We start from the raw sequence: 7,456 nt of genomic DNA, 5'->3' as shown, positions 1-7,456 counted from the left end.
AAGGGTGCCACCAGGCTTAATTGAAAGCAGATAAGGACCACGTCCAATCTGCAAATCTAAAGTCCTAAACAGTCCAGAGTCCTGATACTTCGCAGGAACTGTCAGGGAAGGGAGCCGTGCTCCTCCCGCAGGCCTCCCCTCCTCTTCTTCCTCCTCTTTCATCCAGGAGTGTGACAGGATCTCCTTCAGAATGGGACGGTCCTCAGGCTGGAAGGAGAGACACCAATGAATCAGAGACTGGCATCCTGGTGGGAAAAAAAGAGAAAGGTTCTGAAAAGATTTACTATACATGTAGGAGGGGTGATGTGACCCTGAACCACAGTGATTTTGGAGGAAACGCCTGTTGAGGAGAACCTGAGGCTCACCTGTAGACACCGGCCTGGTGAACCTGGGGCAGGCTTTGTAAATCTCATCGTCATTCTTGAAGGGAATGTAGCCGCAGACCATGGTGAATAGCAAAACCCCCAAAGACCAGACGGTGAGGGGGACTGCCTTGTAGGGCTTTGACGCAATCCACTCGGGGGGGGGGGGGGGGGGGGGGCTGTAGACACGGGTTCCTGAGGACGCAGGAAGTGAGGAGAGGAGGGTTACAATGCGAAACTCGGCACAGGGAGGAATTTTGTAGGGGAAGGGGGAAAAGATGCTATAGGTTTATGCTAAGTCCACATGTACACGGGTATTTTTGAAAATGCAGCTTTTTCTGTGCAAACTGCTCCCAAGGTGGAGATTTTAGAAAACTCAGTTTTTCCATTTACGTCTGGATGAGGAAAATTGAGATTTAGTCACGCAACGTCAAAGGTGTGCATCATTTTTGATGTCACGCTGTGCACTTTTCAAAAATACCCGTGTACATGTGGATGTAGCCTTAGAATGACTGGTTACCTTGAAACTCGCTGTACATGCCGTCTTTAAGCAACGCCCCATACCTAAAGTCTACGATTTTGATGTCCATCGTCATGGTGTTTACCACTATGTTCTCGTCTTTGATGTCCATGTGCACGATGCCGCGGGAGTGAATGAATAGAAGCGCCTCAACCACCTGATGGAAAATCCTATTGGGAAGAACAAAGAACCAGAATGTTAACAGACATCTAAACGACTGCAGCAGAATGCATTAACCTCCTTTCAACCTCCTTCAAAGGTGGTGGGCGGGAGCGCAAACCTGAGTGAGAGGCTTTCTGACAGAGCTCCTCTCTCCGTGATCAAGTCAAGCAAATCCTGACAGTGTAGAGGCCTCTCCATCACCAGCAGGAAGCCCCGCCCCTCCACCTCGAACCAGTCCAGCATGTGGATGACCCCAGGGTGCCCCCCGTCCTCTGACAGCAGCTGCAGCGGTGCAATCTGCATGGGAACGTGATTGATCTCATCTGACTGACGTAACAAAGAAGAAGATTAAGCTGTGTGCATGCAGGAGTGGTGGGTAGGAGGACCCAAAGTGCAGACTCACGTGAGCAAAATAGTGCAGTCAAAACAGCTTTATTGCTGAAACATAAAATAACTAAACTGAAGGTACCAAAAAAACTGAACTGGCAGGCTGGCAGGAAGACAGAACACACAGCATAGTAGATGGTATATCATGACCCAGACAAAGGAAAACACAGGGCTTAAATACACAGAGGGAGCAATCAGTGAATGAGAGACAGAAGGGAAACACAGCTGGGGAAAATCAGGGCTGACGGGACAGAGGAACCAAAACCAGACACATTAACATGAGATACGAACTTTCAAAGTAAAACAGGAAACACAGGCTGAACTTACAGACAGTAAGTTCAGACACTGCAACAGAGGGAACATGGAAACCCAAACATAAGAACTACAAAATCACAAACCAAGAAGAACCGTGGAAAATAGAAATGCAATACAGAAACCAAAACCTTCACAGCAATAAACCAAGAGAACACAAAGAAAGGTACAAAACTGAAAACGCTGAGTCAACGACCCAGGTACCCTAACTGTTACAAATTTCTCAACCACTGCACACCACAGCTGCAGCTCCCCTGAGCCACCAGCAGAAGACGGAGCTAAACAATCGTAGCTTTGTTTCACATGTGTCACTCAAAACACCCTGTGCATTTTTGTACACATTTAGTTTATTTATTTATTTTAAGTATCACTCACCAGTGTTGTCCACTTGTCAGTTGTAATTTAATGGCAACCTGGATGGTTAAAAAAAGAGTAAAATATTTTAAAACAATAAAATAATAAAATAAACTTCTTGAACTGTAATAATAATGATAATGGAGAGAAAGTGCAAATTTTTTAAATGAATAAATACAGGTGTGTATTTTTTTTTTACATGTAGTCCATCAGAGAGCCTCTGTCCTGAAAACACTGAGCCAAAACCTCCACTGCCAAGCAGAGGACTGCAGTGATACTGACTGAGGAAGTGCTCGCTCACATCAGTGCACTGCTCACACTTAAGAGATCAAACATTACCCAACAACAACAGAAACCCAAAGAAACTCAAAAACACCACACGGTTTACGATGTGTTCCTCCCTATTATCTCGATGCAGTCCATAGGCGTTTCTCAATATGCGGACTTGTGATACATCATCAGTCACAGACCAAGTACTGTTCCAATTCAAAGGACGCATCGAAGTCAAGTAGCTCAAAATGTTCTCGCTACCCCCATTTTATCGAGCATTCATCATCTGTGACTTTTGTGGATGGAGATAACATCTAAATGTTATGTTTATTTCAGTGTTTTATTTGTTCCTGAGCAAATCGATTTGGCTGAGATTAAAGTTCCACTTCATAACCGGGCCGTTTTATTTAATACTGAAGTCTTACTTGGAGAGCTGTCAGTATATTTTGAATTTCACCCACCATATCTGCTGATATAAAATGCTGTGTTGTTATTTAAACAGCTCACTCTGAATTAACATCACTACCTGAGACTTCAGCTGAGACTGAAGAAGTCACTTGGATGAGTGATGAAACATTTCGCTCACAGAAAATACCACATCCAGATGAACAGAATCTACTTTCTAGGAATCGCTTTATGTCAGTGACTATACCCATACATTACATTTTTCCTGGCCAAAATATATTTCAAATATGTGGTAAATATATGTTGTATTTGTGATGCTCAAAAAATATATTTTTGAAATTGAAAATATATTTGTTTCAAACCAAAATACATTTCAAAATATATTTTAGGGTGAAGAAAATACATTTCCAACCTTACAGTAGAATGTATATCAAAGTATCCTTTATTTAAAATGTATTTAGTGCAATGATGATGATAATAATAATACTAAAATTGATTGTTTTTAATGTACTCTTAATTTGATCTGTTATTGTATATTTTACACATGTTTGTATGGGATATTGTATTTGTTTTAAATGTTATATACCTATGTGGTATGTGACTTTTGTTGCTATGATGTCAGGTCTCTCTTGGAAATGAGATTTTTAATCTCAATGAGATTTTTTACCTGGATAAATAAAGGACTAATAATAATAAAAGTAACAACATGTTTTATTTACATCTGCAAAAAACAGTTGGATTCAAACAAAACAGAGTCAAAGGTTTAGCAAGAATGAGGTTGTTTATTCATTTGCTTACAGTATTTCACATTACACAATATCTCACTATAATGTAGCGTTCACTTGACTTTGAAATTATCTGTCAGTGATACAGTAAACAAGATACAACAACTGCTATGTACACTTTAGTTTTTGACAATATACAGGGAGTGCAGAATTATTAGGCAAATGAGTATTTTGTCCACATCATCCTCTTCATGCATGTTGTCTTACTCCAAGCTGTATAGGCTCGAAAGCCTACTACCAATTAAGCATATTAGGTGATGTGCATCTCTGTAATGAGAAGAGGTGTGGTCTAATCTAATCTAAAAACTCCTTTGTCCCACACGCCATCAGACTGTTTAACTCCTCCCTGGAGGGGAGAGGGAGGGGAAACAGGAGGACAAAGGAGGGGGGAACAACTAAGCTGTAGTGCCTCTTCACCTCACTGTGCAATACCTTTTGTGCAATACTTTTGTAAATAGTCAACGGTGCAATAGACTCAATACTTGAAATGTGCAATTCACTTGTATTTTTATTTTTATTCCTATTTATTCTATTTATCCCCTTCGTATATTTTATTTATATTGTCTCTGTATTTATATATATGTGTGTGTGTGTATATATATATATATATATATATATATATATATATATATATATATAATATTCTGTAACTCTGTAACTTCTGTCGGTGCTGTGCTTTTTTGGAAATCGAATTTCCCAGAGGAACCCACCCGAGGGATTAATAAAGTTCTATCTAATCTAATCTAATCTAATCTAATGACATCAACACCCTATATCAGGTGTGCATAATTATTAGGCAACGTCCTTTCCTTTGGCAAAATGGGTCAAAAGAAGGACTTGACAGGCTCAGAAAAGTCAAAAACAGTGAGATATCTTGCAGAGGGATGCAGCAGTCTCAAAATTGCAAAGCTTCTGAAGCGTGATCATCGAACAATCAAGCGTTTCATTCAAAATAGTCAACAGGGTGGCAAGAAGCGTGTGGAAAAACCAAGGCGCAAAATAACTGCCCATGAACTGAGAAAAGTCAAGCGTGCAGCTGCCAAGATGCCGCTTGCCACCAGTTTGGCCATATTTCAGAGCTGCAACATCACTGGAGTGCCCAAAAGCACAAGGTGTGCAATACTCAGAGACATGGCCAAGGTAAGAAAGGCTGAAAGACGACCACCACTGAACAAGACACACAAGCTGAAACGTCAAGACTGGGCCAAGAAATATCTCAAGACTGGTTTTTCTAAGGTTTTATGGACTGATGAAATGAGAGTGAGTCTTGATGGGACAGATGGATGGGCCCGTGGCTGGATTGGTAAAGGGCAGAGAGCTCCAGTCCGACTCAGACGCCAGCAAGGTGGAGGTGGAGTACTGGTTTGGGCTGGTATCATCAAAGATGAGCTTGTGGGGCCTTTTCGGGTTGAGGATGGAGTCAAGCTCAACTCCCAGTCCTACTGCCAGTTTCTGGAAGACACCTTCTTCAAGCAGTGGTACAGGAAGAAGTCTGCATCCTTCAAGAAAAACATGATTTCCATGCAGGACAATGCTCCATCACACGCGTCCAAGTACTCCACAGCGTGGCTGGCAAGAAAGGGTATAAAAGAAGAAAAACTAATGACATGGCCTCCTTGTTCACCTGATCTGAACCCCATTGAGAACCTGTGGTCCATCATCAAATGTGAGATTTACAAGGAGGGAAAACAGTACACCTCTCTGAACAGTGTCTGGGAGGCTGTGGTTGCTGCTGCACGCAATGTTGATGGTGAACAGATCAAAACACTGACAGAATCCATGGATGGCAGGCTTTTGAGTGTCCTTGCAAAGAAAGGTGGCTATATTGGTCGCTGATTTGTTTTTGTTTTGTTTTTGAATGTCAGAAATGTATATTTGTGAATGTGGAGATGTTATATTGGTTTCACTGGTAAAAATAAATAATTGAAATGGGTATATATTTGTTTTTTGTTAAGTTGCCTAATAATTATGCACAGTAATAGTCACCTGCACACACAGATATCCCCCTAAAATAGCTAAAACTAAAAACAAACTAAAAACTACTTCCAAAAACATTCAGCTTTGATATTAATGAGTTTTTTGGGTTCATTGAGAACATGGTTGTTGTTCAATAATAACATTATTCTTCAAAAATACAACTTGCCTAATAATTCCTCACTCCCTGTATACAATACAGTACTTAAAGGAACACACTCCACTTTTTTTGGAAATAGGCTCGTTCCCCATCTCCCTCAGAGTTAAAAATGCAGCGTCTTCTTTCTAGATCTGTACGTTAATAGGGCTCTGGCTCTCTTTTCATTGTTTCCTCACCTGGAATCATCATGAGGGAGCTTATGTGTTGGATGTTAGCAAAAGAAGGCCTGGATAGCAGCTGTGAGACTCTTTATACCCTATTAGTTTTATTTTCAATGCGCTCTGAGGTCATAGCAATTTAGAACAAACATGCAGAACTACCTTCTATTTATAGGGTTGCTAATTGTTTTTCATTATTGCAGCAAACCAGCCAATGAAATGAATGAAACAAATCCTGACTGGGTTCCAATATATGGGGCACTACGAAATCTTTGTTTCAAACTACATGCTACATACCACCATGCCAATCAGGTTACTTCTTCCATGTGAGGGTGAAAAGGTGACTCTAAGATGGCGAAGGTGTGCTGCGTTTTGGTGAACATGTGACCCAGTGTGGTAGTAAAACCAGGGGAAAATGCTCTTGTGAAATACTCTTAAAAGTCTTGTGCTGTATATGTAGTGATAAGTTTTCAAAAGAGACGGTAAATTACAGAATGCTATAGTGGGTGATATTATTTAAATGGTGTCATGATTTTATGTGAACATTTTGTCGTTTGTAAACTATACTTGACATTGATTCTACATTGTAACTGATGTGATGTTCTACAAAGAGGTTTTAATTTTAAAAAAAGGCAAACATTTGTTTGTTTCTTTATTCAACTTTTGAACAGTGGTATTTAGTAAGTACATAATCTGTCATGGTCCGTGGTCCTGTGTCTGTGGAATGCGTGATGCTCGGGTAGCCACACCCCCGGGCTGGGCCATCACCAGCACACCTGCTCTCCATCACGGTGACTACACGGAGATCTGCTTAACCCGGCACTGACGGATGCTCCATGCCAGTCCGTTAGTCACGCCACAGTGGTTTCTACTCGGCGTCTGCTACCTGCCTGTCCTCCGGCTCAACTGGATCTCGCGGTGCTCACCTGGCCCATTTGCCATTCCCACGGACTTCCTGCCCCCACGGACTGCCACACTTCCCTCCCGAGCTCCCATGGTCCCGTTCTATCCCTCCCACCGTCCCGATCCCGGCTTCCTCGTGTCATCGTTTCCCCGGGTTTTTAGTTTCTTGTTTTGCTCCCTAGTTTCCCTGGGTCGCCTTTCGTTGTTACAATAAAGTGTTTTTTCTGTTAGCGCGGAGTCTGCGCCTGGATCTTTTCGTGCCCGCGCACCACGGCCCATGACATAATCAGTAAATGCAAATTATTTACATGCCCCCCTAAATTAAAACATTATGGGTTATTCAGAACAGAACTATGCTTGGAAAAATATTTTCCCATCAGTTGATCCAACTCCTCCACAGTAGCAGGTGGAACTTTTCTTTTTTGAGGACGGCTCCTTTTACCTGTCACAACGAATGGTCTGTTTATGTTTTGATCGAGAGCCTTTTTTTGGGGCAGCTGAAGAGGAGAAGTCTACCTTATGGCCAACCTCTGGCTGTATCTTGGTCATATTACCCAGCAAAACCCAGTATGCAGGTTCATCTGTAACAGTCCTTGTGCCACAGATCAGCACTGTTGCTTCTACATTAAACAGAAGAGCAGCGACAGCTGCAGTGGGCGGCTTCAACCTTCCCTGTGATGCTCACAGTGACCCATGGCTGCAAT

General features: G+C 41.9%; 1 pseudogene across 1 annotated transcript; it reads right to left on the bottom strand.

The window, feature by feature from the left end:
* Window positions 1–26: 26 nt before the first annotated feature.
* Window positions 27–6,895, bottom strand: LOC309688672 (serine/threonine-protein kinase pim-2-like; annotated as a pseudogene). Its single transcript, XR_014280754.1, has 5 exons — window positions 6,776–6,895; window positions 1,163–1,371; window positions 883–1,052; window positions 366–557; window positions 27–245 (listed from the first exon to the last, which is right to left on the bottom strand). The product of XR_014280754.1 is annotated as a serine/threonine-protein kinase pim-2-like (transcript).
* Between the last annotated feature and the right edge of the window lie 561 nt (window positions 6,896–7,456).

This window comes from Aulonocara stuartgranti (assembly GCF_965226115.1).
Source record: "Aulonocara stuartgranti genome assembly, chromosome: 15".
NCBI lineage: Eukaryota > Metazoa > Chordata > Actinopteri > Cichliformes > Cichlidae > Aulonocara > Aulonocara stuartgranti.
This window is presented reverse-complemented; position numbering and strand designations above follow the sequence as displayed.